The 27022-nt window shown below is 41.5% G+C and overlaps 1 protein-coding gene, 1 long non-coding RNA gene and 1 other non-coding gene across 3 annotated transcripts in view; 1 reads left to right on the forward strand and 2 right to left on the reverse strand.

The window, feature by feature from the left end:
• Positions 1–27022, reverse strand: part of RNF144B (ring finger protein 144B) — a 159530-nt gene that overhangs the window by 88339 nt on the left and 44169 nt on the right. The gene's annotated exons all lie outside the window — the stretch shown is intronic.
• On the reverse strand, positions 10994–11065 carry TRNAA-UGC (transfer RNA alanine (anticodon UGC)). The gene has a single exon. It is a non-coding gene; the product is annotated as a tRNA-Ala (tRNA).
• LOC139179067 (uncharacterized) lies at positions 13665–26556 on the forward strand. Its single transcript, XR_011563471.1, has 3 exons — positions 13665–13835; positions 15873–16009; positions 26189–26556. It is a non-coding gene; the product is annotated as an uncharacterized lncRNA (long non-coding RNA).

Below are 27022 nucleotides of genomic sequence, written 5' to 3' on the forward strand. Positions count from 1 at the left end.
ACACTTGCTTCTGTAGAGCCAGTCCCCACGCACGTCTCATCTAAAAACATCGTGTACCTGATTTGTCCTTTAGCATCTAATGATAAAATTAGAACGTAGGCAAATCAAATCAGGACAGTCTTCATGGACCTCCTGTAACACAGGCACACTTTTAGGAAAAAAACTGATTTTGCCGGAAGTGCTTTGCCAACAAATTACATAGGGACTGCTTAGTAACCTAACAGGTAGTACTCCAGCTAAAGACAGTGTAACAGAGTAATCCAGAAGCTGCGGGGGTGGTGTGTGTTGCGGGCCGGGGGGAGGCAGGGGGAGGTCTTATGAGGTCTTCTTCACTCCAAAACCTCAGACACTTAGTTTGTGCGACGTCTTTAACAGGTTACCTACCGACTCACTCCCCACACCCCCACGGGTCACCGTCACAGTCCCAACTTTGTCGAACGTCGCAGTTTAGAAATGTCCCTGCCCAGACAGGGGAACCTTTCTGTGCGGCACCCTCACTCGACTTTTGCAACCACAGTCAGGAATGTGCTTCCTAAAAGGAAGGGACTCGCAGCCCTTTGTGGAAGGAATACTGAGCCTGCCAGTGAAGGATCAGCAGTCAGCACGGTGCCAAAGGACACAAGCAAACTGCCTCTGGGCTCTCCATGTTGAAGAAAACCTTGAGGTCAAAGCCAAGTGCGGAAGAACACAGTGTATCTCTGTGTATGATGGCAGGACAGACAGGAGGACTAGTTTTGTTTTTGTTTGAGTGACTGAAAACGACGGAAAATCATTCTCCTACAGTTCTTGAGCCCAGAAGTCCAAAATCAGGGTGTCAGCAGGGTTGGTTGCTTCTGGTGGCTGTGAGGAAAAACCTCTGTGTCTTTCTCCTAGCCTCTGACAGTTGCTAGCGGTCTTTGGTCTTAAGCTTGTGGCTGCATCGGTTCACTGATGCCTCCATCATCACATGGCTTTTTCCCTTGCATGTCTCTTTGTCCACATCTCTCTTATATTTTTTCTTATAAAGACACTAGTCATGGGATCTAGGGCCTGTCATAATCCAGTATGACCTCATCTTCATTTGATTACAAATGACGACCCTATTTTTAAACAAAGTCACATTCTTAGGTAATGAAAAGAATTTTAGAGGATACTATTCAACCCAGTACAGTACTGTATGTAATAGAAAACTCTTGATTTAAAGGATAATTCATTTGAAAAAGCTAGTTTCACAAAAGCAGATTTTTTTTTAATAAAAACAGGTTTTCAAGGTTGATAAACATCTCTTTTCATGGACTTCCACTTAAACCATTATCAGAGTTCTAAATGACAGGTTATGACCAGTATTTTTGGAAATGATTTTCAAGTACTTGTAGGGGTGTGTGTGTGTGTGCTCAGTCGCTCAGTTGGGAGGAGGACCAATCTTCTAGTGGGGGAGGAAGGGAAGGAGGACAAGGGAGATAAGATTACAGTAAGAGAACATACAACAGAGTCCCAAAAAATAGAACTGAAGGATATTTGAGCTTGAAAAGTCCTTCTAGCTAGTTTAGCCCAGGCATTTAGCTTTAAAGATGAGGAAACTAATGTCCAGGGAGATTTAAGGGGTCAACTTCAACCAGGTATGGGCAAAGCTGGAATGAGACCTAAATCTGTATTAGATGAAAAAGGTATTTGTTAATGAAAACTGCCCCACAGGTGTCTAACTTCAAATTTTGCATTTACCAGTGTAAATGCTTTAGCAGACCCCAGATAGCCAAAGCAATTTTGTGAAAGAGCTAAGCTGGAGGAAATCACATCTCCTGATTTCAAACTATATTACAAAGTTATAGTAATCAAAACTCAGATCTGCCTATCATAGGTTCTGAGATAATCAATCTCAAGGTATTTTCTTGGTGTAGTGAACATTACTGATGGACAGGAATCAGGAAAGATAAACAAAGCACCTTTTAAGAGGTTACTTTATTCATCAATGCCAGTACAAAACTTTGGTGCCTTAAACCAAAGTTCAATACAGAGTCTACTTTTTCAGTTACCAGGCAATTAAGCTATAATCTCTTGTCAACAGAATAAGGGATGAAGCTGCTGCTAACATGAATGAAAATATGGGTTAAGCAATAATCATGCTATCTGCTGCTGCAAGTGGCAGATGGAAAGAAAAAATACATTGTGTAATTAAATAATATCAGCATTGATTATTTTCAAGTTTATAAAATCTGCATTCAACTTTTAATAGGACTAAATGAACATGTAGAACACTATAGTATTATGTGAACAACTCTTTCAGATCTGGAATAAAATATCTAAGAACAAATGTAACCAAGGAGGTGAAAGATCTATATACTGAAACCACAAGACACTGATAAAAGAAATTGAAGAAGACAAAAATAAGTAGAAAGACATTCCATGCTCATGGACTAGAAGAATTAATATTGTTAGGATGTCCATCCTACCCAAAGCAGTCTACAAATTCAATGCAATCCTATCAAAATTTCAATGGCATTTTTTCATAGAAATAGGACAAACAATCCCAAAATTTGCATGGGACTACAAAAGATCCCAGATAGCCAAAGCAATTTTGTGAAAGAACAAAGCTGGGGAAATCACATCTCCTGATTCCAAACCATATGACAAAGTTACAGTAATCAAAACTCTTTCAGAACGCCTCATGAATCCACAGTGTGCCCCAGCCTCTCAAGCATGTATTGATCTCCTCCCAGACAAGCTGCTAGATGCTAGGAGGACAGACACAAGTTGGACATGGGCCCTGTCCTCAAAGAGCTTTCAATCCAGGGAAGGAGTCAGACAAGCAAATCAATTATCAGGGTACTATGGTGTGTGTGTACATGATATGAGAGACTTAAACATGATGTGCTTTGGAAGCACAGTGAAGACATGAACTAAAGGAAAGGGGCTGGTGAAAAGAATCGAGGGAGATTTCCCTGAGAACATGAATTAAAGCTGACACTTCAAGTAGCCAAGTGGAGAAGGTGGGAAAAGATGAACCAGTCAGAGGCACAAGCCAGTATAAACGCTTACAGTTGTCAGACTTCGGGTGATGCTTTTCATAATTCAGACAGAGCAGATGAGGGCAGAATTAGAGTGAGGGTTTGAACTAATGTAGCGGCAAATGGCAGGGTAAAGAAAGGAACAAATGGAGGGAGATCTCAGAAACAGAACTGAATGGGACCTGATCCCTGATTGGATGTAGGGGATGAGGGAGAAAGAAGAGCCCAGGTTGCCAGTACCACTAACTGAGAGTAAGAGTAAAGCAGCCATAAAGGATGGCTTTCCTTAAGCCATCATTAAGGAAAATGATTTAAAACCTGTAGAATCTGAGGTGTCTCTAGGACATATGGAAGACTTGTCCAGTAAGCCATCAACAGAGATCCAGAGTGGAGTGTCTTTTAGGAATTACCATCATTTAGGTGGTGACCACGAATGAGATTAACAAGAGCTAAGATCACCCACAAAAGGTAGCATGCTGTAGAGCGACAAAGGGACTTTCCACACATACACAAACTATCACCCGCTCATTATTACGTAACCTTAAACAAACTATTTAAACATATTCAAAACTCTGTCATGTCCGACTCTTTGCAACCCCATGGACTATACAGTCCATGGAATTCTCCAGGCCAGAATGCTGGAGTGAATAGCCTTTCTCTTCTCCAGGGGATCTTCCCAACCCAGGTTTTCACATTGCAGGCAGATTCTTTACCAGCTGAGCCACACAAGGGAAGCCCAAGAATACTGGAATGCGTAGCCTATCCCTTCTCCAGCAGATCTTCCCGACCCAGGAATCGAACTGGGGTCTCCCGCATTACAGGTGGATTCTTTACCCACTGAGCTATCAGGGAAGCCCTCAAACAAGTTATTTAACATATTCAAAACTCAGTTCATTCATGCATAAGAGAGGAATGATGATACTCATCTCACAGGTTGTGGTGAGGCTCAGTGAGAGGTTTGTAAAGTAGCTAGCACAGTGTCTGATGGCATTATATGAGTCTTGAAGGTGGGGCAGTGAATGTCACTTCCTGGACATTACACAACCTGCTCAGCTGTACAGCATGGCCCTGCCCTGATACACAACAGGAACGCACTCAGTGTTGTTAAGTGTTATTAATCTTAGAAGCAAGGAGAAAGGAGAGAAAAAAAGAAAAAATTCAAATAAGAGAACCCATAGAAACACCAGTATTTATAAGGTAGGTAAAAGAAGAGTCCTCATATAAACCTAAGAAGGAACTGCTTCTTTTAGACTACAAAAAGTAGATGTAACATGTGAGATCTCGGACTGAGAAGTAAAATCCAGTCACTGCAATCTACAAAAACACTTTTTATCTTTCTGAACAATGATAAACATAATACTATAAATTGTTCACCAGAGTTTGCAGTCATGTTGACCTTCGCCACAAGAGAGAATTTCCTAATCTGAATTACAGACTTTCCTTTGTTATTGTTCTCCAGTTGCTAGGTCATGTCTGACTCTTTGTGACCCCAGGCAAACAAAATCTCGACATTAATGGTAAGTAATCCAAACTGTAGGCATTGTATTAACTTGTAACATACCTAAAGTCATGTAAAAGCAAGACCAAAATAAATCTAAAGCATACTTAGCCAAAAGAATATATATATATATAGAAATATACATATTAGATTACTAGATATATATAAGATACTTATATAAAACATATTATATAATATGTAATATGTAACACTATATATATATATACACACATAAAACATACACTCTAGTCCTATATAATAAGGAAATCAACAAATGGATTTTCTTTTTAGAAAATTAATTAAAGAAAAATTAGATTCATTCTGATGCTACTGAAATTACTCTTTTCACCTGCTTTACTCTGTTAGTAACAGCCATTAGTCTTGACATCCTGATTACATGCTGCATTAAAACTTTTTTCTGTTTTTTTATTGAAGGATAATTGTTTTACAGAATTTTGTTGTTTCCTGTCAAACCTCAACATGAATCAGCTATAGGTATTCATATATCCCCTCCCTTTTGAACCTCCCTCCCATCTCCCACCCCATCCCACCCTCTAGATCGATAAAGTGCCCCGTTGGAGTTTCCTGAACCATGCAGCAAATTCCCGTCGGCTACCTATTTTACGTACGGTTAATACAAGTTTTCACATTACTCTCTCCATCCATCTCACCCTCTGCTCCCCTCTCCCCATGTCCATAAGTCTATCCTCTATGTCTGTTTCTCCACTGCTGCTGTAAATAGATTCTTCAGTACCATTTTTCTAGATTCTGTATATATGCATTAAAATACTATATTTATCTTTCTCTGACTCACTTCACTCTGTATGATAGGTTCTAGGTTCATCCACCTCATCAGAACTGACTCAAAGGTGTTCCTTTTATGGCTGAGTAATATTCCATTGTGGATATGTATCACTACTTCTTTATTCATTCTCTGTGATAGACATCTAGGTTGCTTCCATGTTCTAGCTGTTGTAAACAGTTCTGCAATGAACAATGGATACATGTCTTTTTCAATTTTGGTTTCCTCAGGGTATATGCCTAGATTAAAACTTTTAAAAAAATTTTGTTAATGATTTGTTCAGTTTTAATAAATCAGATGAAAGAACACAAGTATTGGGAAACCAACTTCTGCAAGAGGTGTCATTCTCTCTCCATGAGAAAAATTTAATGCAAAGGTCATGGTATTCTGCCACTGAGAATTTGGTTACTTGTCATTTCCAAAGACCTACCATTTCATTCACATTTTTCTGCTGGATCTAACAGGGCTCATCTTTCAACATTTATTGACAGTACTGAATATAAGAACTAAGAATAAGACACAATATGAAATAAGGCTAAGAACATTACAAAATATTAAAAAAAAAAAAAAAAAACTATGCCAGAGATTCGTTCAGGGTGACATGGTGGTCAAACTATTGATAAATGGAAAGTCAAAATATGACCCAGAAATGATTACCCAGTTATGTCTGCCTTGATAACAAAAGTTTTCAAAAAGTTGGAGACATGTCATCTTGGTTCTGTTTCATACATACAAGAGCGTCTCAAAATCAGCTGGGCTGCAATAAGAAAAACCTGACTAGACCATCATCAAAAAGTATACAAATAGTAAATGGTAGAGAGGGTGTGGAGAAAAGGGAACCCTCCTACAGTGTTTGTAGGAATGTAAACTGGTACAACCACTATGGAGAATAATATGGAAGTAGCTTAAAAACTAAAAACAGAACTACCAAATCATCCAGCAATGCCACTCCTAGGCATATATCCAGAGATAATCACAATTCAAAAAGATAGATATACCCCAGTGTTCACTGCAACACTATTTACAATAGTGAGGACACAGAAGCAGCCTAAATGTTCATGGACAGATGAATGGATAAAGAGGATGTGGTATGCATATACAGTGGAATAGTACTCAACCATAAAAAAGAATGAAAGCATGCCATTGGCAGCAGCATGGATGGATCTAGAGATGATCACACTAAAGTCAGTCAGACCGAGAAAGACAAATATCATATGATGACCATTTATATGTGGTGGAATCTAAAAATGTCATACAAATGAATTTTATATGATATAAATCTCCTATTTACAAAGGAGAAACAGACTCACAGATTTAGAGAACAAACTTACGGTTACTGGGGCAAAGGAACGGGGAAAGGACATTAGGGACTTTGGGACAGATATGTACACACTGCTATATTTTAAATGGAAACCAACAAGAACCTACTGTATAGCACAGGGAACGCTGCTCTAAGTTATATGGCAGCCTGGATGAGAGGGGAGTTTGGGGCAGAGTGGATACATGTATATGTATGGCTGAGTTGCTATGCTGTGCACTTAAACTATCATAACATTATTAATCGGCTATACTCCAATATCGGAGAAGGCAATGGCACCCTACTCCAGTACTCTTGCCTAGAAAATCCCATGGACGGAGAAGCCTGGTGGGCTGCAGTCCATGGGGTCACTGAGGGTCGGACACGACTGAGCGACTTCACTTTCACTTTTCACTTTCATGCATTGGAGAAGGAAATGGCAACCCACTCCAGTGTTCTTGCCTGGAAAATCCCAGGGACGGGGGAGCCTGGTGGGCTGCCGTCTATGGGGTCGCACAGAGTCAGACACGACTGAAGCGACTTAGCAGCAGCAGCAGCATACTCCAATATAAAATTTAAAGTTTATAAGTAATAATAAATTGAAAAAAATAAAAGAAACAAATTTGCTACTTAAGTTTTCATTACACTTTGCATTCCTTTAGCTCATTTTCTGCCAAAGGGGATTGTCCCACAATAAATGTTAAAGTTGTCAACAATAAAATAAATAGCTATAGATTTGCACCCTGCAAGTGACAAAACTACCGTATCAGGAGCAGTCAAGCTTGCTACACTTGCCACCCGCCTCACCAGCAGTCAGCCTGGCAGCTTCATGCTTTTCATAGGCCACAGTGGGGGTCTTGGCACAAGTAGTCCACTAAGGAGCTGACAGGGTGAGCAGCACCAAGTTCTCCCACTCCCTGAAGACTGGACTGAGTTCGTTGTCCTCAGCCACCAATGCTGGAATGTATTTCATTTTCTCAGTGAGAGCTCTGAACACTGTTCTCCAGAGAGAGGCATAAGTTAACTTGGATTTGGAGAGAATTGGTGGGGAAGACAGGGTTACATGCACCATCTTTCACATTTAAACATGTGTTAAAGTGCAAACACTCTTTTCAACACATACCTCTCACATACTATGCGAGGAGACCACAGTAAATCCTCAAGTTATAAGGAGGAAGACTTCTACCTCGTTTTATGTTGTTGTTGTTCAGTCACTAAGTCATGTCCAACTCTTTGAAACTCCACGGACTGAAAAACATCAGACTTCTCTGTCCTCCTCTATCTCCTGGAGTTTGTTCAAATTCATGTCCATTGAGTCGGTGATGCTATCGAACCATCTCATCCTCTCATCTGAGTCAGTGATGCTATCGAACCATCTCATCCTCTCATCTTATTTTAGTGTATTTAAAAATAATATTTCCTTAAAGTCCAGAACCAATGCCAAATGGAAAACAACCACCAGCACAAACTGGAAATTCTATACTAATTATCTGTTTAAAATTTCTACATGAGTCAATATTGATCTTTCATGTTTTACTTATAAAAGTGTCCATTTCTTCAATATTTTTGATTTGTTTCTATAGTTTTGTGCATAGTCTTCATGTATAATTCTTATAATTTCTCCAAAGTCCCTGCTTTATGTGGTTGTGTCTGTTTCCTCATTCCTAACTGTGTATATTTTTTCCAGCTTTTAAAATCTTATTTAGCCTTTTTCTCTGTTTTTTCTTCATTACATTAATTCCAACTTTTAAAACTTTATCAGTTCTTTAATAAGTTCTCCTTTGAGTAAAGTTTTGGGTATATGCTATGCCCTAAAAATTTGGATAAGTGCAATTTTTTATTGCTTTCTCTTTATTCTTTTATCAAAGGTTTATTTGGAAGAGTTTCTTAGTTTCCCAGCGGTTTGGGGGTGGGAGGGTATCATATTTTTATTATTAATTTCTAATTTAATTGGCTTATGATTAAGGAATGTGATCTAAAAAAACTCTACTTTTGATATTTTTCTAGTTTTACTTTGCTTTAGGCCAATTTAATAATTCTATTTCTAGTCATTGGCGTTTGGAAAATTGCACGTCTCCAAAGAAATGCTCCCTGAAAGAGGACTTACTTGGTGATGTGACTGGGTAACCTGCACTGCTCACCTAAAATCTAACCCCCAGACAATGGCTCATGTTGCAAAAGAATTCTCACTTGCAAATCTGGAACTGTTACATCTCTAAGTAGAAAACAAGGCAACTAATTATTTTTAACAGACAGATGGATTGTGCCAGCTTGGAATTTAATCAAAAAAAAAAAAAAAAAAAAAAACCCAAAGACATACAATACTCCTGAATGGTGCCCAGCAAGCACCTCATTCAAGTTTTTATTTTTCCAACCTGGCATCTCAATTTCTCCTCTGCATTAGTAAACATTCATAAGCATCAGGCAAACCCTCTGTGCTTCAAATCCAAGAGAAACACATTTGTCTTGCACGTCAAGAGTGCCTCGGCGTGATTCACTGAAACCTGGACATGAAAGGGGTTAGAAGTATTTCAAATGCAAGCATCTGCTAAAATATTTAGTCCCACCAACGCTTTGAAGACTCTGTACTCAAATCAAATCTTGGCAATCTAAGACACAAACAATGAGCACATTTAAGAGAGGAAATCTTGTTTAAAAACACCAAAGAAATTCCAAACTTTTACAAAAGAACCAGCTGATATTTCAGCAAAGATACACTTGCAGGCAGGCTGTTGTATTAAAAGTTTCTCCTGAAAGTTCATAAAGGTAAAGTGAAAACTCCCTCAGGCCTGGTGTGTTTGAGGAAGGAATAGATTATAGTATTGAGCATCTACTGTGTACCAGGCAAGGTACTTGGTACTAAGCATTTTGTATACTTTATCTCTTTGAACCTTCACAAAAGTCATCACTATAGAAAATAATCTTATTTCAGAAAATAATCTTATGTACCTGCATTTTTAAATGATTGGTAATGGATATACAGGAAAGACTCATTAAAATATAAATTCAGCTACAAAGTTCTCTCATGACATAGTCCATTTAGAGTTAAAGACTCCAATATTTTTACCTCTAAGTTGAGAAGAGTCCCCTAAAACTTCTAAGATTTCAGTTTGTGATTTCAGCAAACTTTTGTCTTAAACACGGACAGATATGCCCATCCATTTACCTTCAGAGAATTGTTGTGCAAAAATTAATTAAATAATAAGTCATCTAATCAAATGACCTCATGAGATCTAATCCCAGCTGGTATTAACCGATTGACCCAGCGGATCACAGAGGTAATTCTGGTTAATAACCTAAACAATTGAAATTGGCACAAAGTTCAAAGTAACATGCAACCTATCTACCCTTTTAGACTCATCTTCTGCCCACTTCACTTTGCATCTAAATTCCAGCCATGCTAAGCTATTTTCAGGCACACGGAATTTCTCAAGCCCAGGCAATTCTTCCCCGCCTCTTTCACCTGATGAAGAACTCCTCATTTACCAAAATGTCACCCAAGGTGTCCCTTTTCTGGGACCCCCTCCCTCTATCTACCTTCTCCCGCATCTTGATAGATGGCCTCCTCTGGTCTTCCTCCCTTAGTACGAGGATATTGCTCTATTATAACACTCATTCTTTTATTCAGTAAATATTTATTAAGCTGCTATTATTGACCAGGTTATTTATTAAGTGCTGGGACTACAAAGGTAAATAAGCCTTCAGGTGGTGTAAGAAAAGACAGACATCTATGCAGGTGAGAGCAGTGCCAGCCGGATCCAGGAAGGCAGCTGTGTGAGCCCCGCCCTGTAGCAGAGGAGGAACCGAGTGGATAGAAGTGTGAGAATCCAACAGGGAGGAGGTTGGGGAAAAGAAATTGCGTGAGTACGTGTAGAAAGATGGACAACAGATAAGCTTTGTTGATGGCAGAAAATTGCTCCAGCAGAGGCATTTGATTAATAAACCGAAAATGACTCACTTACAAAACTTGTTCAAGCTATTATAAAAGCAAAAGATAATCACAGAAAGTCAACCCTAATTTTACTCCTAATTGTTGTTAATGTCCAGGGCTTTCTTAAACTCAAAAAGGCTTTTTAGTGATATGTTAAAACTTTCAAATTTTATCTAAAAATAAAAGTATTTAGAGTACAGTTGCTTTACGATGCTGTGTGAGTTTCAATTGTACAGCAAAGTGAATCAGTTACATGTGTGTGTGCTAAGTCACTTCAGTTGTACCCAACTCTTTGCGACTCCATGAACTGTAGCCCACCAGTCTCCTCTGTCCATGGGCTTCTCCAGGCAAGAATACTGGAGTGGGTAGCCATTCTCTTCTCCAGGGGATCTTTCCAACCCAGGGATCAAACCCAGGTCTCTTGCACTGCAGGCAGATTTTTTACTCTCTGAGGCACCAGGGAAGCCAAAACGGAACCATGTGGAGATGCCAAGGATCGAAGCTGGGACCTCATGCATGCAAAGCATGCGCTCTAGCACTGAGCTACATCCCCTAGTATATAAACATATATCCACTCTTTCTTAGATTTCCTTCTCATTCAGGTCATCACAGATCACAGATCATTGAGTAGCGTTCCCTGTGCTATACAGTAGTTCTCATTAGTTTCCTGTTTTAGACATAGTAGTGTTTATATGTCAATAAAAGGGTGTATATAACTGCTCTGATAGGCATTAGTGAATAAAGAAACCGTCCCATCATGTGAGACGTTAACACAGCAAACTGAGAAATGGGGTAAGCAGGGGAGACTCACTCACCTTTCCTTGTCAGGATGAGAATGAAACAAGACAAATGGTGCAAGCGTGGGTGCAAGGCTCCTAGACCATTCTATTGGGATTAGGGGGCCCTGGTCAAGAATTGGTTTCCTTTCCATGACCTAATGCACACACACACTCCTCGGTTTGGAGAATCATCAATCTAAAAAACTGTATGCTCTTTGATCAACAGAGGCAAAACTTTTCAGAGTGACCAGTATAATGACATTGTTACTTAAGTTCTAAAAAAAACTTCCAAACTCTTTAACCTGCAGTTTTTATACATACTCCTAGAGGATCTTGGACAATATAGCATCTGCAGTACTTACCTCTAGCTACCAAAATGGAAATGAGGAAACAGAAATCAGATACCATCATCCTCAAAAGAACATGGTAGACTTGGGTGGCCGCCTGCCTGTTCATGCTGACTGTTTCAGTTTAACAATTTAGATGGCTCCAGATGTTCCTCTGACATCAGCTTATGCCTGCTTATTATAAGAAAACATGGTAGCAATAAATGCCCCAAAGAAGCAGAGTCAATGTGAGCCACATCATGCCCTGAATCATGCTATCCTTGATTTCACACTGCATTCAAGAAAGATCAAATGGTCAACAATAAAAAAAAAAATTTAATTATTATGTTGTATGCCTGGAACCAATATAATGTGATATGTCAATTATACCTCAGGATAAATGAATGAATGAATGAACAGAAAACCAAACAAAAGATGAAATGACAATGGCGTGTACATTACTTCCTCTTTTCTGCAAGGACTGAATGAAAGGCATTGAGCACAATATCCTAGTTTAAGAACAAATAAATCTTTAAACAAATGAATCCTTGCTACAATATATTATAAACTATTTCATTATAGAGGAAGATAGTTCTAACCTCTAAGAACTAATCAAAACCTAGGTTACTACAGCAATGTGACTTCATCTGAGTGCCTTCACAAATATCCTCTCATTGAATACACACAACCACCTTTCAGGTGAAATAGTATCATTCCCCTTTTACAGATGAAAAAAACTGAGCACTGAAAAATGAGCAGACTCTCCTGGGGTCCAAGAGGCAGTTACTGTCACAACAAGAACTAGAACCTAATAACCTCGTCAAGTGATCTAACCCTTGCTTCCCAAAATAAACTTGTATGTGAAATCAAGCTCCCCTTGTTCTCAAATTGGAATCTTTTTTGGAAAGAGGACAAAAATGGAAGGTTGACATAAAATGTTTAATTCTATTTTTAAATCTTTACCTCGGGCAAAAATCCAGGTGTTATGCCAAAACAAATTAGACAATACTTCTAGCTTAGCAAAAGCTCCATCTCGACCAAGAAAAAAAATAGAAAACGTTACACTGAAAAGAAAGTTCAGAAACGGAGTGCATTACTTCTCAGCAGTAGCCTTCTGCAAGAAGGAAGGGGCAAGTTTCCTGGAAGAGTGAACAGTCAAAAGAGGATGACTCAAAAGACTATTTTAGTACGAGATCCTGTTTCACCCTTGTTGTCCATCTGTTTTGCTGAGAATGTAAAGCTGTCTAGGTCCAAGCCAAAAAAGAGAATGAAATCATCTGTTAAAGCCACCTATGCAGGAGCACCATGAAGACACAGTGCTGACCTAACATGGCCGTGCCATTAGAGGCCAGTGCATACCTTTCACTACCTGGCTGGAGGAGGGTTCAGGAATTCAGCTAAACCAGTGGGGGATACTGTAAAATTCATTCTTAATTTACTGCAGGCTAATTGAAGGCAAAGAACAACTGCATATGGCAAGAAATAGCTAATAAATATTTTACACACAGGCATTGACTAATGACAACACCTATTTATCAAATGGTGCAGTTATCCTTCTCCTTCTACTCCTCCACCACCCCACCCCCTACTTTCCGATCTTTCTTATGAGAGTCACAAAGGACATCAAAGTCACTCATTTCCACCCTCCCCTTCCTTTTGTGCCATCTAGTACCCCTGGCATCCTTCAATACCTAGAGCCCACACCTATCATTCACCTGTACCCCTCCTCAGTTTCTCCCTTCTTCTTTAGACTGAGAAAAAAAAGGGAGGTCCACAGAGAATCAAACTAGAGAAATGCAGGGGAATTGGTATTCAGGAAGCTAGTGATTTCAGAGCTTTAGACACAGAAGAGTCCAGACTCTCACTTGAAGGGCAAGGAAACCATTTCAGCTGTGTTGTAGACCAAATGATCATTTATATTTTGGCTAGAGAGCGAAACTAGCAAGTGTATTATTGTTTCCATAGTAAAGTGAGTTCCAAATTCTAAACCACTGATCTGCAAAGAAATTTTTGGAACACTTAATATTCATTAAGTTTGGGCCACCTACCAAAAAAATGTAACAATCAATGTTTCCCCCTGAGTTGTTCTTTACAGCTACAGAAGAATATATAGAAGGTATACACATGCATAACTGGGTGCTGAGATTTGACCTCTTTCCTCGGGAGCTGCTCCAAGTGAGAAAAGAGTCGGTGACCACTGGTGCCCTAAGAATCCCAGGTGAATTTACACTGTGCTCAGTGAGAGAAGTGGAACTCACTTCCTGATAATTAGTGACTACAGGGGAAAGGACACTCAGCATTATCATAAAGAGACAGTAAAGACAATAGGTTGGAAGATAGTTTTACTCGTTTTACACTGGCAAAGAGTCAGTGGAATTGTTGCCATTGCAGCTTAAGGCAGAAGTTGAGTTCCAAGGAGGCATGTCGTTTCTTCTGAGCAGAAACTGTAAACATACTCCAATGTAAGAGTGTGTGTGCGTGTGTGTGTCTGTGCGCATGTGCGTCTGTCTGTGTAGAGCCAATTGAGCTGGAAAGAACAAGATTAGGGGACAATGATGATGTACCTCAAAACATGATGATCACTGATATGACAACATACTGGCCAAGCCTACTCTAGTCCTAATTTCTCTTCAAAGAGCTATAATCATGGGTCGAAGCTGAAGGGGAACCTTTAGACTTTCCCATGTAACAATTAGAGTACCCAGAATCAGTTGTAGTCAAACAATGTGAGTGAGAAAAAGACCAGAGTCAGACATTCCTACCAGCAAAGGATGGTGTCTCCAAACCCCATGGCAGCCAGGTGTGGTTGATGTAATTCTGCCTCCTTTAGCTAAAAGCTGATTGGGCCCAGATGGATGGATGTCTGAAGCAGAGCCAACCAGATTTTCTCTATCAGGAATGTGGAATTTGGATTTAGGGACAAACATCTCTCTGTTTGGCTGAAACTGTATGGTAGCCATATTCCATCATGTATACAAACAACAGAACAAACTAGAGAGGAAGCAATAAAGCAGGGTGCAAGAGAGGAGGTAAGAAAAGAGCCAGGGAAAGAAAATGGTGATTCTCCAGTTCTCAGTTCCAGTTGCTTCCAGAAGCCGGCTGCATTCCTATCTTTGTTTCTTAAGACATGCCTTGTCCTTATAATAATTCTTTCCTGTTAAAGCTAGCCCAAATTTATTTCAGTTATTTGAAATCAGAAACACCTAGGTTAAACCACATTATCATAAAGTAAATCAACATACCATAAAAAAAAAACATAGACTTTTGAATCTGTCAATGCTGAATCCAAATCTTAGCTCCACTGAATATTAGGTATCTCATCTAGAGGAAGTTTCCTAACCTCTCTGAGGCTTGGTCTCAGATAACTGTCATGCACAGTTTCTGTGAAAATCAGAAAATCATACACAGAGCCTGTGGACAGCACAGACTAAATGATAACTTCCAGGAGAATGCACTGGAGCAGCAGTCATGATGGCAGTAGTGGTATGGCCATGGATATGGAGATAGGAGGGTTATATAAAAAACCAGAATTACAGACACAGAAAGATACTTTTCTTAAATTCTTTACTTGACAAAACAACTCAATCCAACCCAAGTTTCTTTTCTTTTTTTGGCCCACCAAGCAGCTTGCGGATCTTAGTTCCCCAACCAGGGAGCAAACCCTAGACCTCTGTCCTGTCCTAAACACTGGACCACCAGGAATTCCTGTCAACTCAAGTTTCTTTACTGAGCTTCTCTAGTATACGCCGAGTACGGTCTGTGTGCTCAGTTGCTCGGTCATATCCAACTCTTTGTGACCTCATGGACTGTAGTCCACCAGGCTCCTCTGTCCATGGGAATTTCCAGGCAAAAATACTGGAGTGGGTTGCCATTTCCTTCTCCAGGAGATCTTCCTAACCCAGGGATTGAACCCACATCTCTTGCATCTCCTGCATTGGCAGGTGGATTCTTTACCACCGCATCATCTAGGAAGCCCAAAAAGTAGAGCTTCCCTGATTGCTCAGCAGGTAAAGAATCCACCTTCAATGCAGGAGATGTGAGTTCGATCCCTGGGTAGGAAAGATTCCCCTGCAGGAGGACATGGCAACCCACTCCAGTATTCTTGCCTGAAAAATCCCATGGACAGAGGAGCCTGACAGGCTATGCTCCATGGGGTCATAAAAAGTCAGACAAGGCTGAAGCTACTGAGCGCATATGAAGAGAATCTAAAAATGGTTTAAATTTAAAATTATTTTTAATCTATCATCTACCACAGGTTCCTTCATGGTGAAGGGAAAGCATGGTGTATTTGAAGGACTTACAGAATTCAATACGGCTGGATTATAAAGAAGGTGAAGAAGATTGCTCTGAGATTAGGTTGAAGAGGTAGACCAGACAATGGAGAAGAAATCTGTAAGTTTAAAAGTTTAACTAAAAGACCATGGGAAGCTTTTTAAAGCAACTTGACATTAGCAGAAATTTATTTATTTATTTATTTATTTTTGGTATCACCCTGGCTGCGGCATAGAAATAGACTGAACAGAAGCAAAATTTAATGCAGGTGCCTCTCGGTAAGAATATGTTTCAGTAGTCCAGGTGAGAAATGATGCTGGTGATAGCAAGGGGCCTGGAGAAAAGTAAGCATTTCTTACATTATGTAAGACACAGAATTGGCAGGACTGGAGGATTAGTAGGACGTTAGACATGTAGGATGTCAAGAAATCACTGTTGGGACTTCCCTGGTGATCCAGAGGTTGACTCTAAGCTTCCAGTGCAGGGGGCACAGGTCCAATCCCTGGTGAGAGAACTTCGATTCAACATGCCTTACGGTGCGCTGGCCAAAATGAAGTGAATAATCCTGACAAACACCAACTCAGTCAGGTGATCAAAGCCAACATCAACAGTGGTGGCAAGTCGTATTGACAGTATATACCCTTGACACAAGGACACTTTATTTCTGTGGTCATCCTCCTGAAAACCCATCAGTTCAGTTCAGTTCAGTTCAGTAGCTCAGTTGTGTCCGACTCTTTGCGACCCCGTGAATCGCAGCACGCCAGGCCTCCCTGTCCATCACCAACTCCTGGAATTCACTCAGACTCACGTCCATCGAGTCAGTGATGCCATCCAGCTATCTCATCCTCTGTCGTCCCCTTCTCCTCCTGGCCCCAATCCCTCCCAGCATCAGTCTTTTCCAATGAGTCAACTCTTCGCATGAGGTAGCCAAAGTACTGGAGTTTCAGCTTTAGCATCATTCCTTCCAAAGAAATCCCAGGACAGATCTCCTTCAGCATGGACTGGTTGGATCTCCTTGCAATCCAAGGAACTCTCAAGAGTCTTCTCCAACACCACAGTTCAAAAGCATCAATTCTTTGGCGCTCAGCTTTCTTCACAGTCTAACTCTCACATCCATACATGACCACTGGAAAAACCATAGCCTTGACTAGACAGATAACCCCAGCCTAATCGCTAAGAAGAGCATCAGAGAAATCCTAAATCCCAGTTGAAGGATTAAGTGTGTATGACCAGATATGTTTAGCCTATGTCTGGCAATACTCCTCAAAAACAAGGAAAGTCTCAGAAACATAGCCAAGAGGAGCCTGAGAAGAGATGACGACTAAATTGTATGTGGGATCACTGACCTAGAGCCAGACATTCTGGAATGTGAAGTCAAGTGAGCCTTAGAAAGCATCACTACGAACAAAGCTAGTGGAGGTGATGGAATTCCAGTTGAGGTATTCCAAATCCTGAAAAATGATGCTGTGAAAGTGCTCCACTCAATATGCCAGCAAATTTGGAAAACTCAGCAGTGGCCACAGGACTGGAAAAGGTCAGTTTTCATTCCAATCCCAGAGAAAGGCAATGCCAAAGAATGCTCAAACTACCGCACAATTGTGCTCATCTCACACGCTATTAAGTAATGCTCAAAATTCTCCAAGCCAGGCTTCAGCAATATGTGAACCGTGAACTTCCTAATGTTCAAGCTGGTTTTAGAAAAGGCAGAGGAACCAGAGATCAAATTGCCAACATCCGCTGGATCATGGAAAAAGCAAGAGAGTTCCAGAAAAACATCTATTTCTGCTTTATTGACTATGCCAAAGCCTTTGACTGAGTGGATCACAATAAACTGTGGAAAATTCTGAAAGAGATGGGAATACCAGACCACCTGATCTGCCTCTTGAGAAATTTGTATGCAGGTCAGGAAGCAACAGTTAGAACTGGACATGGAACAACAGACTGGTTTCAAATAGGAAAAGGAGTTTGTCAAGGCTGTATATTGTCACCCTGTTTATTTAACTTATATGCAGAGTACATCATGAGAAATGCTGGACTGGAAGAAACACAAACTGGAATCAAGATTGCCGGGAGAAATATCAATAACCTCAGATATGCAGATGACACCACCCTTATGCCAGAAAGTGAAGAGGAACTAAAAGGCCTCTTGATGAAAGTGAAAGTGGAGAGTGAAAAAGTTGGCTTAAAGCTCAACATTCAGAAAACGAAGATCATGGCATCCGGTCCCATCACTTCATGGGAAATAGATGGGGAAACAGTGGAAACAGTATCAGACTTTATTTTTCTGGGCTCCAAAATCACTACAGATGGTGACTGCAGCCATGAAATTAAAAGACACTTACTCCTTGGAAGGAAGGTTATGACCAACCTAGATAGCATATTGAAAAGCAGAGACATTACTTGCCAACAAAGGTCCATCTAGTCAAGGCTATGGTTTTTCCTGTGGTCATGTATGGATGTGAGAGTTGGACTGTGAAGAAGGCTGAGTGCCAAAGAATTGATGCTTTTGAACTGTGGTGTTGGAGAAGACTCTTGAGAGTTCCTTGGACTGCAAGGAGATCCAACCAGTCCATTCTGAAGGAGATCCGTCCTGGGATTTCTTTGGAAGGAATGATGCTAAAGCTGAAACTCCAGTACTTTGGCCAGCTCATGCGAAGAGTTGACTCATTGGAAAAGACTCTGATGCTGGGAGGGATTGGGGGCAGGAGGAGAAGGGGACGACAAAGGATGAGATGGCTGGATGGCATCACTGACTTGATGGATGTGAGTTTGAGTGAACTCCGGGAGTTGGTGATGGACAGGGAGGCCTGGCGTGCTGCGATTCATGGGGTCGCAAAGAGTCGGACACGACTGAGCAACTGATCTGATCTGATCGTCCATGAGACCTTGGAGCAGACAAAGAGGGCATAGGATAGAAACTAAGGAAGTCAGAATAAAGTATGAACTTTGATTCATTTTAAAATGATGATGATAATCTACTGACAAATGTGCCCTACAGGTAAGGCTCCCTTCTTCACTCCTGCAAAGAATCTCAGAAACTGCTGCAGTCCAAGTGGATGGGAGAAATATGCTTATGAGCGGGAAAGGAGGCAAGCTCATTGTAGTATACACACCATACAGTTATCTAAGGCAACGGGTAACAGGTGTCAGTGCTGAAATTCAAAGGCAGCCCATAACACAAAGGGAGTCACCTGAAGAAAGCCAACTGGCCACCCATTCAGTGACATTCCCTTGGTGAATTCATCTCTGCCCAGGGTCAGCCCTCAGCCTGACGGGCTCAGCAAACTACTCGCTGGTATCTTGAGGTTAATCAAATCCATGGATAATGACTCATACTAACTAAATATCCGTGAGAATGATACAGAGAAAGAGAATGCCACACTGTCAGGCAAACCCAACGCACAGGGCTGGGCAGGGTGGGGCATGAGAGTCTGCATTTCTAACAAGCTCCCAGGTGATGCCCATGCAGCTGGTCCATGGACCACACTTTGAACAGCAAGGGTCTGAGCAAGCTACAAGAGAAACCAAAGTGTCAAGTTTATTGATGAGCTGAATATCAAGTAGATCATGAGAGAGGTTGACCACTTAACTGTTAATGCCAGCAGGCTTTGGTTTCCTGATGTAGCCATCTCCAGAGCAGAGACAGAAACCCACTACTATGAGCTCTCAGCGGTTGTGGTATCCTTTCCTCTGGATGAGGCTCATATGGGATTGCCAACGTGCAGAGATTCTTCCTACCTATGCTTCCACACTTAATCTCCTCCCACCTCCAGTGGGAGGAACAGATTCTTCATGTGCAAATAAAACACCTTCAGTTAGTTTATGACCTGGTTTTGCAGACTGAGGACTCATTCACTCCAAGGGGACCTGGTAAATCTCTGCACTGACCTAGTGCATATAAATTTCCTAGATGGGCTCTCTAAAGAAATTGTTGTTTCCCTTAGTTTTTTCTTTTTTTTTTGGCTGCACTCTTCATTGCAGTGTGCGGGCTCTTAAGTTGCTCTGAGGCGTGTGGGATCTTAGTCCCCCAATCAGGGATCGAACTCACATCCCCTGCATTAGAAGGTGGACTCTTAACCACCTGACCGCCAGGGAAGTCCCTCCCTATGTCTTAATGGAGAAGATGAAACACTGCTCTTACACTGTTGCCACAGTAGAAAAGATTCTCATTTCTAAACTATTTATGGAGCCCCCGTTGAATGTGACACACGTCAGCGGAGGGAATGTAGAGCTGAGCAAAAAGCACACAAGACTCCAGCCCTGAGGGCAAGGTCGCCATCTGAGAGCAGTAGTCTTCAGAACAGCTCCGCAAAACTTCTCATCTTGTGAGCTTCTACTTTCTCCTTGTCAGCTCCAGCTTTCTCAGACCTTGGGTTTAACAGCCCTGGGGACACAGAAACCCACGCTGAACCACAACCTGCTCAGCTGGATTGAATGCATCCTACAGCACTTTCCCCCAGTCTTATCGTCTGCCCATTTCTGTACATGTGGACCTGCAAAAACCCAAGAATAACTCCACAAAGTTCTGCCAGGTCAAATCAAAGCATATTAAAAAGGAGACAACTCTCTGGAAACTCAGTACCAATCAAGAGAGAGCAAATAATGAATTTACGAACAGGACATGAAGAAGTATATTTTTCTAACAGACTGGTTTAGCAGAAGAGGAAATAATGATTCCATTTCAGTCATTCAGCTGTTTCCACTCATGCCTACTAAGGGAAAACACCACGTGGTGGGTAGTTCTCAAAATCCAGCATGCAGAAGAATCATCTGGAACGTCTGTTCCTAGGGTCTCACTCTCTCTAATCCACCCTCAGCCCAGCCCATCCCCTGCTACCAGAAAGTCAGATACAGCAGGCTGGAGCTTAGAAATCTATATTTTAAATACCACTCCCCCCTCCCCAGTTGATTCCGAGAAATACTGACTTAAGTCTGAATTTTCACTCTCTATTTTAGTGGTTTTCAACTCTGGCACACATTTGATTTCTGTAATCAGCTTTAAAAAAAAAAAGAAAGTTCTCAATGCCTGCACACAGTCCACCAAGACCCCAAAGCAATCAAATCGGAATGCCCAGTGCATGAGACCCAGGCATCAGTGTTCTTTCAAGGCTCCCAGGGAATTGAATGTTTGGTGTTTCCAGGTGGTACTATTTGTCTGGGTTGTTAGACATCAGATTCCAAGGCCCTCCCTGAAGATTCTGATTCACTAGGTCTGTCTGGGGCACAGCCCTAGAATCTACCAGTCACACAGGTGCCCCAGGGGATTCTTACAATGGGATTTGAGAAATGTGCCTATCTTGCTTAGGTGAATCACAAACTCCCCTTCCCAGCAAGGCTGGTCCAATAGGACTTTTGACTTCAGTTTTGGAACCCCATTCCATACAATCAACTCCAATCTAGCCTGTGTTTTCCCAAAGAGAGAGAGGGAACGCACCTTACTTTATGCTACCTAGCAACGAGAATCACTGCTTTGTGTGACCGTGACTGCTGAAGACTCACTTCTGTTTCTGATAGAACAAATCATCTCTCCCACTCACTGAGCACTGTGCGCAAGGTCTTATCTGCACCTTAGTATATTAACCTTAGTATATTAGTAATTAGTTAGTATATTCACTAGTTTAATCTTCACAACTACGTTACCAATAGGAACCTTCTTAGTGCTACCTCTACCAATAAGGAAACTGAGGCAGAGAGGCTGAACAAATTGCCTGTTACCCACAGTCACAGGTAGAGGACGACTCTGAACCCAAACCTGGGGGGACGGACCAACATCAGCCTGTAACAGGGCTCACCAAACAAAAGCTGAAGAGCCTGCCTGCGTAACCGCTTGCTGCCAGAAAGAGAACACAGAAAGGCTCAACGAAGCTAATGTTTATGTGTCCCAAGTACTGGGCTAGAAGTTTATGTATATTATTTCATCTAATCCAAGAGTCAGATAGAGTCCCTATTGTCACGGACACACTCTCCTGCCTTAATCAGTGATGGGAAGGGTTAACAGTTGTAGAGCATTATGCAAAAATAATAATAATAATAAAACAAAGCAGTCAAAGAAACCTTCCAAGTAGACTTGGCAGGCGGGATACTGAAGAATTAGCCAGTTGTGGGTTTAGCGTGTTGGGGCAAGAGGAGGCTGCATGGAGAGGCACTGGGGTTGGCTGTGGACAGATTCTTCAACAAGGTGGAGCCGTGGAGATCTCTGACTCTGAGAGAGGACGGGGCTTCCTGAGATCTCGGGAAGGGACAGGAGTTTCATGCAGACGCAATGCTTCTCATAATGAATCTTAACAAGTCAGGATAAATGGCAGAGGTCCACCATGTAGAACCCCCCCGCCAATGCAGGAGACGCAACAGTTTACGGGTTCAACCCCTGGTTTGGGGAGATCCCCTGGAGAAGGAAATGGTAACCTGCTCCAGTGTTCTTGGCTGGGAAATCCCATGGACAAGGAGCCTGGCAGGCTACAGCCTGTGGGCTCACACAGAGTCAGACACGACTGAGTGCCCACGCACACATCCCCTTGGAGGGATGACATGACACAAGCTACCTTGAAAGATAAACTGATGTCTCCACTTCCTGCAGGGCAACACAAGAGGAATTCCTTTTGTCCTGCTTCCTGTTTCTCCCTGAGTAGTGGGAGGGAGAAAGGAGCTGCAAACCCAATGCCAAGGCATCTCAACTTTCAGCAAGAGGCCGAGAGACTGCCTGTGTCTTTATGGAAACAGTGATGAGTGACTGCTAAAAGCCACCTTTTTCCTACCTCTGTTTAGGGACACCCCACCCTGCCAATCCCAAGGAACACACCTGTTTAAGAAGAGCCACATGGAAATCTGTGGGGCCCCAGGGTTCCGGAGGTCAGTGCTATTTGCTAGGTCCTGGCGCACACAATGGAGAAGGCAATGGCACCCCACTCCAGTACTCTTGCCTGGAAAATCCCATGGATGGAGGAGCCTGGTGGGCTGCAGTCCATGGGGTCGCTAGGAGTCGGACATGACTGAGCGACTTCACTTTCACTTTTCACTTTCATGCATTGGAGAAGGAAATGGCAACCCACTCCAGTGTTATTGCCTGGAGAATCCCAGGGACGGGGGAGCCTGGTGGGCTGCCGTCTATGGGGTCGCACAGAGTCGGACACGACTGAAGCGACTTAGCAGCAGTAGCAGCAGCAGGCGCACACAAGGAGGCCCTAGCAGAACTGGGGCTGTCCACTGAACAGCTAACCACTAAAGGTTGAAAAGAAAGCAGGGACTAGATACACAGATGAGTTCTGGACAGTTTGGAAAGGGAAGGTCTAGGCTAGCTGGCTAAAGGAAAGAAAAATTTCTTATTTCAGGATAATCACTCAAGAGTAACAGCTGTCATGAATCAGGGAACCCAAGCCAGGCTCTGTGACAACCTAGAGGGGTTGGGATGGGGTGGGCGGGGGGAGGGAGGCTCAAGAAGGGGGGGACATTCGGATACCTATGGCTCAGCCATGTTGATGTGTGGCAGAAACCAACACAATATTGTAATTATCCTTAAAAACAAATAGACTCAAAAAAATGTAACAACTCTCTAACCCTCTCTCACCACAACTAAAGGAAGCCCACGCACAGCAACAAAGACCAGAACAGCCAAACATTTGTTAATTCATTAATTTTTAAAAAAGTAACAGCTCTGATCCTAGACTATGGTCTTTTCACATGGGCTGTGGCCCACTCTGCACCCAGAGGCATTAGCTGGAACTGAAAGGTAGGCAGTTTGCAGGTGAACCTCATCCTGACCTGAAGCAAGGGCGGAAATGCTAAGATTTCCTTGAGAGTTGTGGTCCCATCCAAGACCAAGAGCAGGTAAGTCAGTTGCAAGAGAGGGACAGAATCTGAGGAGTGAGGCAAATATATAAGGAAGCAAAGTACAATAAAGTCTAAAAGAAGGGCCAGTCATCAAGAGGAAACAGATGCAATCATTTTTCACTGAAAGCAATAAATATTAAGCAAATATTTCAAATCATTCTATATTTCATTCCTTTCTTTATTGAGCTCCTACCACAATTTATTAGCAAATTTGCAAAACAAACATTACCCCACAAAGGGGAGAAGGGAGGAGGGCAAAAGGAAAAAAAAAAAAAGGCTGATTTAAGAGTTTATTATTTTCAAACCTTCCTCTATGTGTTTTATTCCTCCTGGGCATGTAGGACTGAGTGGACCATATAAATCAGGCAAACTAGAATTCATGCTTGAAGCTTCTTTCACTTCTTCCATCCAAGAAATAATAGCTGACAGCGTTTAGAATTGACCATTGTTTCAAGGCAGCCAGCACTCCCATGTCCCACCTTTAACACATTCTGTTCAAATCCATACCTCTTGTCTTTCCTTTGTACATTATAAAGTCATCATTTCCTTTATGTGCTACATTGTTAATGATTTCTCCATTGGCAAACAATACAATACCTCCTGCAGCTCACTGAACCTTCAAAGCAAGCAGCCTTACTGAATATTTATTACGTCCTAGGCATGACAAATAAAAAACAAGTAAGAAGTATTTGACGTACATCCATAAACAGCAAACCTGATGAATTCTCAAAAAAAAAAAAAAAGTTTTGGAAACACCTGTTGGCTTAAGGAAATCAACCTTTCCCCAAACTGGACAAATCCCCTTGAGAGCAAATGAGCCTGTATTTTACAGAGCCCCCTGTCTGTTGCCCATTCAGTTGTAACCATTACAAGGCAGAGCCTTCGTCTAGTTTTTTCACTCACTGGGCCTAATACACTGCACAGAACATAATACACACTCAGGAAACACTGGTTGGAAGAAGTCGCTCAACATAAAAAAACAAAACATTATGCATTTGTGAAATATCCTCGGTGCAAACTATTTTTAAAAATTAAAGAAATGGATTTGATTAGGCTCTCAGCCAACACCTACAAGTCTTTCTACACTGACGTTTGTCTGGCATTTAACACATTATTTGGTGGAAAAGAAGACCCGTAAGAGAGCCATCTCAATGACTCTCATCTGGGAAACCCTGGACCATAGTATTAGAATTCTGACTGAGTATCACTGTGCCTTCACCTACTGGCCAGGCTTCCCAGGAAACTTCTTGACCTTTCTAAGATTCATATTTTCCTCATCTGCATAATAGGACAGGATTGCTATAAGATTATCTGATGATAGCTAACATTTATTGAGTATTTACTCTTTGCTAGAAACTGTGCTTAATTCTTTATAGGTACATAATATTTTCTATATTTGTTATGTAAACACAGAATCTCATTTAATTCTCACAACAACCCTATGACTATTCTCTCCACTCTACAGATGAGGGAGTGGAGGCAGCTGGACACTTAGCTACGGGCCCAAGTCACACTGGCCAGTGAGGACCAATACCAGGGCTAAAATCGATGCAGTCTGGCTCCAGAGCTGGTGCCCCCAACCTCGGCTATGCTTGCAACTATGGGCCTAGATTGTCTCTAGGCCCAGAAAAACGTGAGGGTCCCGCCTCCCAGGAGAAGAACTGGGTATCTGTGATACAGAAGGGATCATTTTAGCTTACACACCCTTATGTATCTCTGGGACTTTATGCTTTAGGAATATACATACATCCTATTCAGAAAAATAATATACTCCCAAAAGGTTTTGTGAAAGCTGAAATTGCTATAAGAATCGAGAAACTCAGCAATGATGCCACCCTTTATGTAAAGAGGTGAGGGGTGGCTGTCATTTTCATTGTTGTTTAGTTGCTAAGCCGTGTCCAACTCTTCAAGACCGCACGGACTGCAGCCCACCAGGCTCTTCTCTCCATGGAGTTTTCCAGGAAAGAATACTGGAGTGGGCTGCCATTTCCTTCTCCAAGGGATCTTCCCGACCAATGGATGGAACCCACATCTCCTGCATTGGCAGGTGGATTCTTAACCATTGAGCCACCTGGGAAGCATGTCATTTTCCTTATTTAACACTAAAAGCCTGATAAAATCTTATAATCACACAAAGGGCCATTCATGTACCTGTTTACTACATGGTGAAGTTCCTAAAATAATCATTGTATTGGTTCTTTTTCTCCACTTGCAAGGTTTCGTTGACCATGCAGGAGCGTGTTCACCTTAGGGCTTCTGCACTTGCTGCTTCCCCACCAGGAGGCTTCGTCTCCCATTTATCCAGAGGCTCCACCCTCGCCTGCCTCCTTCCCGTCCACACTTAAACATCATCTTCTCAATCATCCTCTTCTAACAACGACAATTCCTTTTTTTTCTCCATAGCACATACCCCCACGCAATGACACACGATGTTTTTACTTATTTGTTTTACTGTCTGTCTCCCCACTGCAGGCTCCTAGAATGACAGTGTCATGGAATTTCTGACTCTGCAAATCACTGCTGCTTCCTCAGGCCCTGGAAGAGCAGACCCTCGTTGAATTATTGAATGAACGAATGGACTCTGGCCTATGGAATCCTCCTAAGGTGAACACTCTGAAACTCTTAAATTGAAAAACGCATCTATTTTACAGGGCCAGCTTCAGGAAAGGATGAGGAGTGACCAACATAGCATATTTTAAGAGAGAGAAAATTCTTTAGTCCAAAGTGTCACAGCAAGTAAAAGACTGCCTTTGCAAATTCATTCTTCAGGGGTCTTCTGAAAACCTTTCAAACGTGTGTTACATCAAGCTTGCTCATTTCAACTGAGCTGGTGAAGTGGAAAAGCCATGGAGATTGAGTTCAGACTACAGATTTCCATGCCAGCATGGCCAGCAAGATATTTAATCTCCCTAAATTTCCTAATTTACACACACAAAAAAAGTTGATAATTATAATTGGTTGGTTAACTTTATAAACGTCTCATAAGACTTACATTGGTTGAAGAAGATCAAATGAGTTTACAAGCAAAGCACTCAGTAAATGCAGAGTATATTCTAACAAAATGTAAACTCTAAGAAGGAGCAACGTAACAGATGTTTCTCTCAAAGTTCTCACCAAAATAGCTAGTGAAAATTAAGTGAAATTTAAAGAACAGAATAGAAAATCAAATTTAATAGAAAGTATGAACTTAAAATATCACTTAAATTAATACCATGTTTCTTAAACTTTGCATTTTTAAGCTTTATGAAGCAAATCTGTAACAAAATCTACAGAAAAAACTGTGGTATGGCTGCCAGTTTAAGAATT

This window comes from Bos indicus, chromosome 23 (assembly GCF_029378745.1).
Source record: "Bos indicus isolate NIAB-ARS_2022 breed Sahiwal x Tharparkar chromosome 23, NIAB-ARS_B.indTharparkar_mat_pri_1.0, whole genome shotgun sequence".
NCBI lineage: Eukaryota > Metazoa > Chordata > Mammalia > Artiodactyla > Bovidae > Bos > Bos indicus.